Here is a 10,306-nt window from a genome sequence, read left to right on the forward strand (position 1 = left end):
CTCTCATTCTTCTAAATTTTAATGGGCTTAGGCCCAACCTGCTCAACCTTATCTCATAAGCTCACCCTTTCATCTTAGGAATCAGTAGAGTGAACCTTCTCTGAACTGCTTCTAATGCAACTATATCCATCCTTACGTAAGGAGACCAAAGCTGTACTCAGTACTCCAGATTCAGTCTTATTAAGGCCCTTGACAGCTGCAGCAACACTTCCCACTTTCTTAATTGGTCCCCTGGCAATAAACATCTAAATTCCATTTGCCTTCCTAATCACTGCTGTGCCTGCACACAAACATTTTGTGACTCATAGGGAAAAATTTTCAGGGGGGCAAGTGTTGGAGCATTCGTGAATGGTGCGCACCTCCGATCAGCACCGTCAATCATAGGCGCACCGCCGTTTTACATGGCTATGCGTTCCCTGTGTGGATGGGTCTTCCCTCAGACTGGCGTGTGCTCTTTCGTGCATGCGTGCGAAAGAGCGCACTGATCTCCCTGAGGCTAAGTGTTGCCTCAGGGAGATCAGCTCCTAATTAAAATTTGTAATATGAATGATAGAAAAATTTCCCCGAAATGCCCCCTCATGTGACACTGTCACATGAGTTGTTTCATGTCCATAAACTTTTTTGAAACCTTTATTAACATTTTAAATAGCCTCATGAAGCCTCATCCCGCCCGTGAATGAGGTTTCATGCTTCTTCTGAAGCACAACAGGGCTCCTAGCCTGCCCACCAACCTTAAGGTTGGATGGGCAGGTCCATTAATGATTTTAATTAGTTTCTCAATGGCCTCAATAGGCTGTTGACAGGTCGGCGGGCGCACAGCTGACTTGACTGCACCCCCCCGACCTGAAAATGGACATGATGCAGGAGTTTCACCTGACGTCATCCCATGTCGGCGAGCGGGCCACACCACTGCTCATCAACGGGAAAATTCTTCCCATGGGCTAGGACAACAAGATCCCTCTGTACCATATTGTTCTATAGTCTCTTTCCATTTAAATAATATACTGCTTTTCTACTCTCCCTGCCAAGGTGGACACATTCACATTTCCCCACATTATCCTTTGTCTGCTAATTTTTTGTCCATTCACTTAGCCTATCTAAATCCCTTTTGTAGACTCTGTTTGTCCTCTTGATAACTTATTTTCTAGCCTATCTTGGTGACATCAACAAATTTAGCTCCCATACTCTCGGTCCCTTCATCCAAATTATTAATAAATATTGCAAATAGTTGAGGCCCCAGCACTGATCCCTGTTAATGTTGCAAATACTATGACAATTGAATGCATGCTCTGGTTGTGATGAAGAGCAGCTGATATTAATTGGGGAAAGGTTAGGGCACATATACAAAACAGTGTGGTGACCTGTGTGGTGGAGAAACTGTGCAGAAGAGAAAAGTAATCTATATTTATGCTTATTCTCAAAACCCAGTATAACAAATGTTGAAGACAGACTGACTCCAGCTTCTTCCTTTACCACATTCCTGCCCAGCATCTGTGCCACCCTGCTAGGTACAGCTGGCCAACCTGAAAAATAACACACTTATCCCTACTCTCTAATTCTTGTTAGCTAACCAATACCCTATTCATACGAATATGTTATCCCCGACACCATGAGCTGTTATTTTCTGGAGTAACCTTTGTTGTGGCAATTTATTGAATGACTTTTGGAAATGCAAGTACACCACATCTACAGTTCCCCTTTGTCCATCTTGCTTGTTACTTCCTCAAAGAACTTGAATAAATTAGTCAAATATGATTTACCTTTCACAAAACCATGTTGATTCTGTCTGATGGGATGATGATTTTCTAAATGTCCTATCTAAATGCTATAACCGCCTTAATAATGGATTCTAGCATTTTCCCTATGCCTAATGCTAGGCTACCTGGCCTATAGTTTCCTGCCTTATGACTCCCTCCCTTCTTGAACAGAGGTGTGACCTTTGTGATTTTCCAATCAGCTGGGACTTTTCTAGAATCTAGGGAACTTTGGAAGATCACAACCAATGCATCTACTATCTCTGCAGCCACTTCTAAAGCACTAAGATGCAGGCTATCAATCAAGTCCAGGGGACTTGTCAGCCTTTGGTTTTCATAGAGCAGAATTGTTCCAGATTTGCACTAAGTGTGGTAAGCGGGTGGGTAAAACATCATTTTACCTGCCGGCTGCTATAACAGCTTCTCATGCCGCATCATACCAAACCCGGCGAATGCATCATGTATTCCTGAGAACCATGCCATTTCCATGGCGGGTGGGCTTTCATTCACCTGCCATGCCATCACCTTGACACTACATCATGCCAAGCACCACAGTTAAAGTGCAGCCGCAAGCATAGTTCTCAGTGCATCCAGCCCAGGAGTGCCACATGGAAGACACGATGGCATTGTTAGGCAAAAAGACTGAAGCCCCCCACTTCAGTAACACGTCCCTCGAGTACCTTTGAACATCATGAAGGCCCATGGCGATGAGCTCTACCCTTGCTCTAGCTGCAGGATGGGCAGCTGCATCACCAGCATGGAAATGGTGGCAGCAGTGGTCAGCGCCAATGCCCTGCAAAAGATGACAGCCACTCAGTGCCAAAAGAGGATGAATGGTCTGATCCATTCTGCCAGGACAACTCACTCTACTCATCACTCTCAACTCACACACTCACAAACCTATCACACATCTACAGGGATCTCAAACCCCAATGGACAACACCGCTAACTCTCACACACACTCTCACATCTCCATCAGGCTTATAACCTCTCGAGCTCATGTCCACATCCTGTCCATGGCTCCACTCACCACACAAACATTCCATGTAATGTCATGTGTCCTGCTCACACTCTCTCCATCTGTTTCAATGTAGGAGAAGCTGGCTCACATTAGCAGGGAGAGGTCCCAGGCTGGGAGGTGGAGTGGGCCACATTAGGCCCCTCACTCACTTTGAGGAGTTTGCCATCATGCTGACTGATGAGGACATGGACTGTGTCTGTAGTGATCCTGAGGCCGGCTGTGAAAACCCTCATGAGGATCCTGCACTGCATCATCCCTCTCTCAACACAAATGCTCTCCTGCTTTTGACTCTGCTGCCATGCACTAATTATCTATACTTTGGTTCACAGGGAGCTCTGTCAAGTAGCCAATGCCCTCAGCCAGCCAGTCCCTCAGCTCCATGCAGGTCCTCACCTCCAGCCAAGTGGACACCTCCTGCATTGAAGAGCTGGAAATAAGCAGCCTGAAAGACCTGTCACAGCGCTTACCCACACCCTCCACCAGTGCAGAGACACACACCTTGGTGGGACCTAGATCTAAAGCAGATTCAGGATCACAATCTGATGGTCACCTCACGGACACATGTCTGCAGCAGGAAGAGGTGGGTTTGGCCGAGCTCCCCGGCACTTGGAGGACTGCTGGGGAAGAGGCATTTTTGAGATTCGAGTCAGATGATGAGCCTCTGAATTTGGCCTTCCAACTCATCGTGGAGAGTCAGCAGAAGGTGTAGGAACCACAGAGGTGTTGGAAGCCCTCAACGGAATGACACACGAATTGGAGAATTACGTCCGCCTGCTCTCTGATGAAGAGGTTACCACATACCACATGTGCATGTAAGGAGCTCTCCATGGGGAGGATGGCAGACACCATGAAGACGCTGGTCCAGCAGAATGTGGAGATGTGTGCAAACTTGCACTCCATCACATCGGCCATGGGTGAGTTCCTGCAGTGGCAGCATGAGAGGGAAATGGGGCGCCTCGACATCTCTTTAGGTAGTCCTTCCCCTCAAGGAGTCAGGCCAGGGCCCCCAGGGCATCCAAAAGGAGGAGGAGCAGCAGTGGGACACCCCTGCGTCACCAGTCAGGAATCTGAGAGGTTGTCCTCTCCCTCCAAATCCCCTTTGCCTGTGAGTTCCTCGACCTCATCCTCTGTCATGGCAGAAGGAGCAGCTGGCCAATGAGTGATTCTGGAGGGAGAAACATATATGTGGCAGGTCCTTCCAGAGCCTTGTGCAAGCACTCTCCCATGCGGATCCTTCAAGTAGCGCACTCACCTCAATGTCCTGAGCATTTTGAATGCTGCCTGCTGGGGTTCACCTTCAGCTGTCCATCTGAGCTGATCCGCATCTCTGCCCACCCAATGATCACACTCCCATGCAGCACCTGATCTCGCCCACCACAACTCTCATTGCACTTTCGGTTTAGACAGCATGTACTTGATTAGGTTTCTCATGCACTCCCCCGTCTTTTCCCCTCCCCTAGTCACCCATTTCCTTTCCTCCATCACTGTTGACCTCCCTGGCATCACCTTCCACCTCCCCTCCATGACCCACCAAGAGCAACCCTTTTCCTTTTGGAGATGTCCACGTGAATTTTCACATTCCCTTCCTTCCCGATAATTCCACTCCCATCCATATTTACCCCTCTGACCTCCTCCTTCCCATCCCCAGGGTCAGTATCTGCCTCCAAGTCCCCATCAACCACCCTCGCAGTACCACCTACCGCTACGTTGAACCCTCACCCTCCCACCTCACTCTGCCGTTGGTCATTCTCACCATTCCCCCACTCCACACCCACCCTCAGTTTGCTCCCCAGGAGGCAGTCATGGACTCATCAAAACCCTCCCTTGCACATTCACTTGGACATCCCCCCTCCAGCCTCTTCTCCAACCATTCCCACCTCGGATTCCTTCCCCATCCCAGACTCCACCCTACCTTAGTCCTTCCTCCTTCCTGACTGCTTCAGAGGCCCTTACTTCTTCCTCCAGCCTTACTCCCACCCCTCTCCGCAGTCCTTCCACCCCTGGACTCCCTACCCTCTCTGCACTCCTTTCTCCAGGTAGACTCACACAATCCTTCCCCCCTCCAAGCTCCTTCCCTTATACATTCCACCTCCCCAGTTGTCGCCTTCTCCCATTACCCCCTCCTCCCGCCCCTCAAAACCTCACTCCCCCGATACATTCTTTCACGCCCCCAACATCACTCCGTCCCAACACCTTCATTTCCCCCTCCCAGACTCATCCCATTCTGACACCTTCATTCCCCTCCCAAACCTGACCCCATCCTGACACCTTCATTCAACCCCCAATCTCACCCTATCCTGATACCTTCATTTCCCCCTGCAGCCTTACCCAAGATGACACTTTAATTCCCCTCCCCAACCTCACCCTATCCTGACACCTCGTCCTCTCTCAGTCAATCCTAGACTTTCCTTTTCCACCCCACCCCGGTACATCTTCCTCTCCCAAACAAGCTGAACCTTCCTCTCCACCCCATCAATCATCACCCATTGTGAGCAGACTCTCAATGGTGATTTTCCATCTTCCGTGGTCTGCTTTGCAGCGGAGCCATGTCCATGAGAATCCACCCAGCATGGCATGGACGTTCCTCCAGTGAGCCATTACTGTCGGGCTCCGGCATCCTCTGCTGCTCGGGTGTCTACGATGTGAGCAAGACCCTGGTGGTAAGTCCCAACTTCTGCACATCACACTTGTCAAGACGTGTTCTACACTGGTATGCAATCACGCCGATGTGGCTGGTGATCCAGAGCAGTGGGGGGACGGTGGGGGATGATTCCAACAAGCTGGCTTTATAATGATACACAGTGTTGAGGAACCAATGAGGTTCCCAATGTCCGATGGTGGGGAACGCAGCCCACCATCAACCGGCTGAGCAAACAATTGCAAACTGGTTTCACGACATCATGAAACCAATTTCTGGCCTTCTTGCATATTATGCACTCATGCTGCTAAGCACGCCCGTCACCAGTGGGCATGGAAAATTCCGCCTTTAGAAACTCTTAATGTTTTTATATTTTGAGCTAGCTTTCTCTCATATTCCAATTTCTCCCTCACTTTTTTTAGCCATTCTTTGCTGGTTTCTAAAATTTGTTCAATTGTCTGACCTACCACTAATCTTCGCAGTATAGTACGTTTTTTTTTCATTTCCTTAACTGCCTCAGTTAGCATGGATAGTGCATCCTTTTCAGACAGTCTTTCTTTCTTAACGGAATATATCTTTGCTGACAGTTATGAAATAGCTCCTTAAATATTTGCCACTGCTCCTCTACTGCCCTGCCTTTTAGCCTATTTTCCCTGTTCACTTCAGCCAACTCTGCCTTCATATCCTTGAAATAGCCTTTTTTAAAGTTCACGACACTAGTCTTAGAACCACACTTCTCACCCTCAAACTGAATGTGGAATTCTATCATGTTATAATCACATGACCAGTGACTATTAACAGCAGTTATGCACCCTTCCTTTCCTAGGAATTGAATCAATTCCATTTCCATTTACTTCAAATTCCAGTGAACAATTTATTGCAGCATAAGAGGCTTACTCATGGCAGAATCTGCAGTATGTATGGAGGTAACATGATAGTCAAAATTACACTTATCCAGTTTGGTTTGATAGCTGTTGCTGCTGAGTACTAAATGCTTTTTTTCCAAATCACATGAGGCTCAGTGATATATATCTTAAGCCAGGTATTGTACCAGTCTAAAAAGCAGTGCAAAGCAGATGGGTGGCAAAAATTAACATACAATGAAATCACAATGACGTTTTCCATAAAATATCTCACAAGTTGAGGCCTGTTCATCAGAAATAGAAGCTATAAATTTACTTGGCATTTCAGGGCTTTCAAGCTTCACTTGGATGATGAATTAGCCTGTGCCAAGGTACAATATTGCTCAAAGGACAATATACTGGAGCATTTTACTTATACATTCTAAATTATACTTTTCATAATAAAATCCTTCCATTATTGAAGAAAATATGAGGAATGAAAAGAGATATATTACTTCCTGATGTCCGGCATAGCAACATATCCTTTTCAACAACGGTGAAAAGCTTTGGCGACACTTTTTTGAATCACTCCAATAGTTTACAGCTGATCCAAACATTTATTCTGTGATTACATTGTGAGGGTAAACAGTAAATTAGTTATGAAGGCACAACTTCGGAAACAAATGTTGTATTATAGCACTGGGTACTTAAAACATGCATGTTAAATTCTGCTGGCCACTGTTTAAGTGATACATTAGCCCATTTAAAAAATGAAAGTCTATACCTCTGTTAAAAAGCTGGTAGGGAAGTCTAACATAGATGGATTAAGTATTTGTACCATAATTTTGTTAGGTATAATTGTAATGGCATCATTATCACCAGAAAGAGGGAATATTCACATTCAGGCACTGAAGTCAAGATTCTTCAATAGGATGTTGGTCTCCAGATGTGTTAAGTAGGATGAGAAGCAAGTGCTGATGGTGTTTTCACTGTAGACATTTTGTTCATGTTCTTTATCTCATTGAACTTCACTCCCATGGTTCAAATGTATCTAAAATCTAAGGTGATATAGTGAGCCAAGGAGTCAAACAAATTATCAAATTAATTCCTGTGTTTCGGCAACTGTTATATCATGGCCTTAGGTGATCTCACTTGACTTCAGAAAGGAATAGAATGAATAGTTCACTGGACCATGACTTAGGTTATAAAATACCACATAGATTCAACCACCATATACATGAAGTGAGTAGCAGCTATGTCATGCAAGAGTTACACAATGTTTAAATATCCCTTCTGAAAAGTGCCAGGCAATGACCGTCTCCAACAAGACAGAAACTAATCATCTCCCCTTCACATTTAATGGCATTACCATCACTGAATCCTCCACTATCAACATCTTGGGGGTTACCATTGACTAGAAACTGAACTGGAACAGCCATATAAACACTACAAGAGCAGGTCAGAGGATGGGAATTTTGCAGAGAGTAACTAACCTCCTGACCCCCCCAAAGCCTGTCCACCATCTACAAGGCACAAGTTAGGAGTGTGATGGAATACTCTCCGCTTGCCTAGGTGAATGCAGCTACAACATCAGAAGCTCAACACCATCCAGCCAAATTAGTCCGCTTGATTGACACCCCATCCATCACCTTCAACATCCACTCCCTTCACCACCGACACACAATAGCAGCAATGTGCACCATCTACAAGATGCACTACAGGAACTCACCAAGGCTCTTTCAACAGCACCTTCCAACCCCACAACCTCTACCACCTAGAAGGACAAGGGAAGCAGATGCATGGGAAAAACACCACCTGGAAGTACCCATCCAATCCACACACCATCCCGAATTAGAACCATCGCTGTTCCTTCCCCGTCACTGGGTCAAAATCCTCTCCCTAACAGAACTGTGGGTGTACCTACACCACATGGACTGCAGTGGTTCAAGAAGACAGCTCACCACCACATTCTCGAGGGCAACTATGGATGGGTAATAAATGCTGGCCTAGCTAGCAAAGTCCATATCTAATGAATGAATAAATGTATACAGCACCATTAAAGCAAGATATAGCACTGAGCCACATAAAGAGACATTAGGCCAGATGACCCAAAACTTTGTCAAGGAGGTAGGTTTTTAGAAGTGTCTTAAAGGAGCAAATTGAGGTAGAGAGGTTTAAGGAGGGAATTCCAGAGCTTAGCACCTTGCTCAAGGTACAGCCACCAATGGTGGTGAAAATAAAATTGGGGAATGCTCAAGAAGCCAGAATTAGAGGAGCTCAGATATGTCAAAGAGTTGTACGGCTGGAGGAGATTAACAAGGATGGTAAGGGTCGGGTCCTGGAGGGATTCAAAAACATGGATGAGAATTTTAAAATCAAAGCATTATTTAACTGGGAAATAATGTAGGTTAGTGAAAACAGAGGTGATAGGTGATAAGGACTTCACAGAATCACAGAATCACACAGTGCAGAAGAGGCCCTTTGGCCCATCGAGTCTGCACAGACACATGTGAAAAAACCTGACCTACCTACCTAATCCCATTTTAACATTACTTGGCCCATAAACTTGAATGTTATGATGTGCCAAGTGCTCATCCAGGTAGTTTTTAAAAGATGTGAGGCAACCCACCTTCACCACCCTCCCAGGCACTGCATTCCAGACCGTCATCATACCCTGGGTAAAAACGTTTTTCCTCACATCCCCCCTAAACCTCCTGCCCCTCACCTTTAGCTTGTGTCCCCTTGTGACTGACCCTTCAACTAAGGGGAACAGCTGCTCCCTATCCACCCTGTCCATGCCCCTCATAATCTTGTACATCTCGATCAGGACGCCCCTCAGTCTTCTCTGCTCCAGCAAAAACAACCCGTCTATCCAGCCTCTCTTCATAACTTAAATGTTTCATCACAGGCAACACCCTGGTGAATCTCCTCTGCACCCCCTCCAATGCAATCACATCCTTCATGTAATGTGGCGACCAGAACTGCACACAATACTCCAGCTATGGCCTCACCAAGGTTCTATGCAACTTCAACATGACCTCCCTACTTTTGTAATCTATGCCTTGATTGATAAAGGCAAATGTCCCATAGGCCTTTTTCACCACCCCACTAACATGCCCTTTCTGCCTTCAAAAATTTATGGACACACACACACCAAGGTCCCTTTGTTCCTCAGAACTTCCTAGTGTCATGCCATTCATTGGATACTTCCTTGTCAAATTACTCTTTCCAAAGTATATCATCTCACACTTTTCAGGGTTAAATTCCATCTGCCACTTATCTGCCCATTTGACCATCCTATCAATATCTTCCTGTAGCTCAAGACACTCAACCTCATTGTTAACCACCTGGCCAATCTGTGTTATCCGCAAACTCACTAATCCTACCCCCCACATAGTCATCTATGTCGTTTATATAAATAACAAATGATTGGGGACCGAGCACAGATCCCTGTGGTACACCACTGGACACTGGTTTCCAGTCACTAAAGCAGCATTCTGTCTTCACCCTCTGTCTCCTACAACTAAACCAATGTTGAATCCACCTTATCAAATTACCCTGTATCCCATGTGCATTTGCCTTCTTTATAAGTCTCCCATGTGGGACTTGGTCAAAGGCTTTGCTGAAATCCATATAAACATCAACTGTACCACCTCATCTACACACCTGGTCACCTCCCCAAAAAATTCAATCAAATTTGTTAGGCATGACCTCCTTCTGACAAAGCCATGCTGACTATCCCTGATCAAACCTTGCCTCTCCAAGTGGAGATAGATTCTCTCCAGAATTTTCTCCAATCGTTCCCTACCACCGAAGTGAGACTCACTGGTCTGTCGTTCCCTGGCTTATCTCTACAACCCTTCTTAAATAGCGGAACCACATTAGCTGTTCTCCAGTCCTCTGGCACTTCCCCCGTAGCCAGAGAGGAATTAAAAATTTGGGTCAGAGCCTTGTGATTTCCTCCCTTGCCTCCCTCAGCAGTCTGGGGCACAAATCATCCAGACCTGGAGATTTGTCCACTTTTAAGCTTGCCAACACCTCCAATACCTTG

This window comes from Carcharodon carcharias, chromosome 4, assembly GCF_017639515.1.
Source record: "Carcharodon carcharias isolate sCarCar2 chromosome 4, sCarCar2.pri, whole genome shotgun sequence".
In the NCBI taxonomy this organism is placed as follows: Eukaryota; Metazoa; Chordata; class Chondrichthyes; order Lamniformes; family Lamnidae; genus Carcharodon; species Carcharodon carcharias.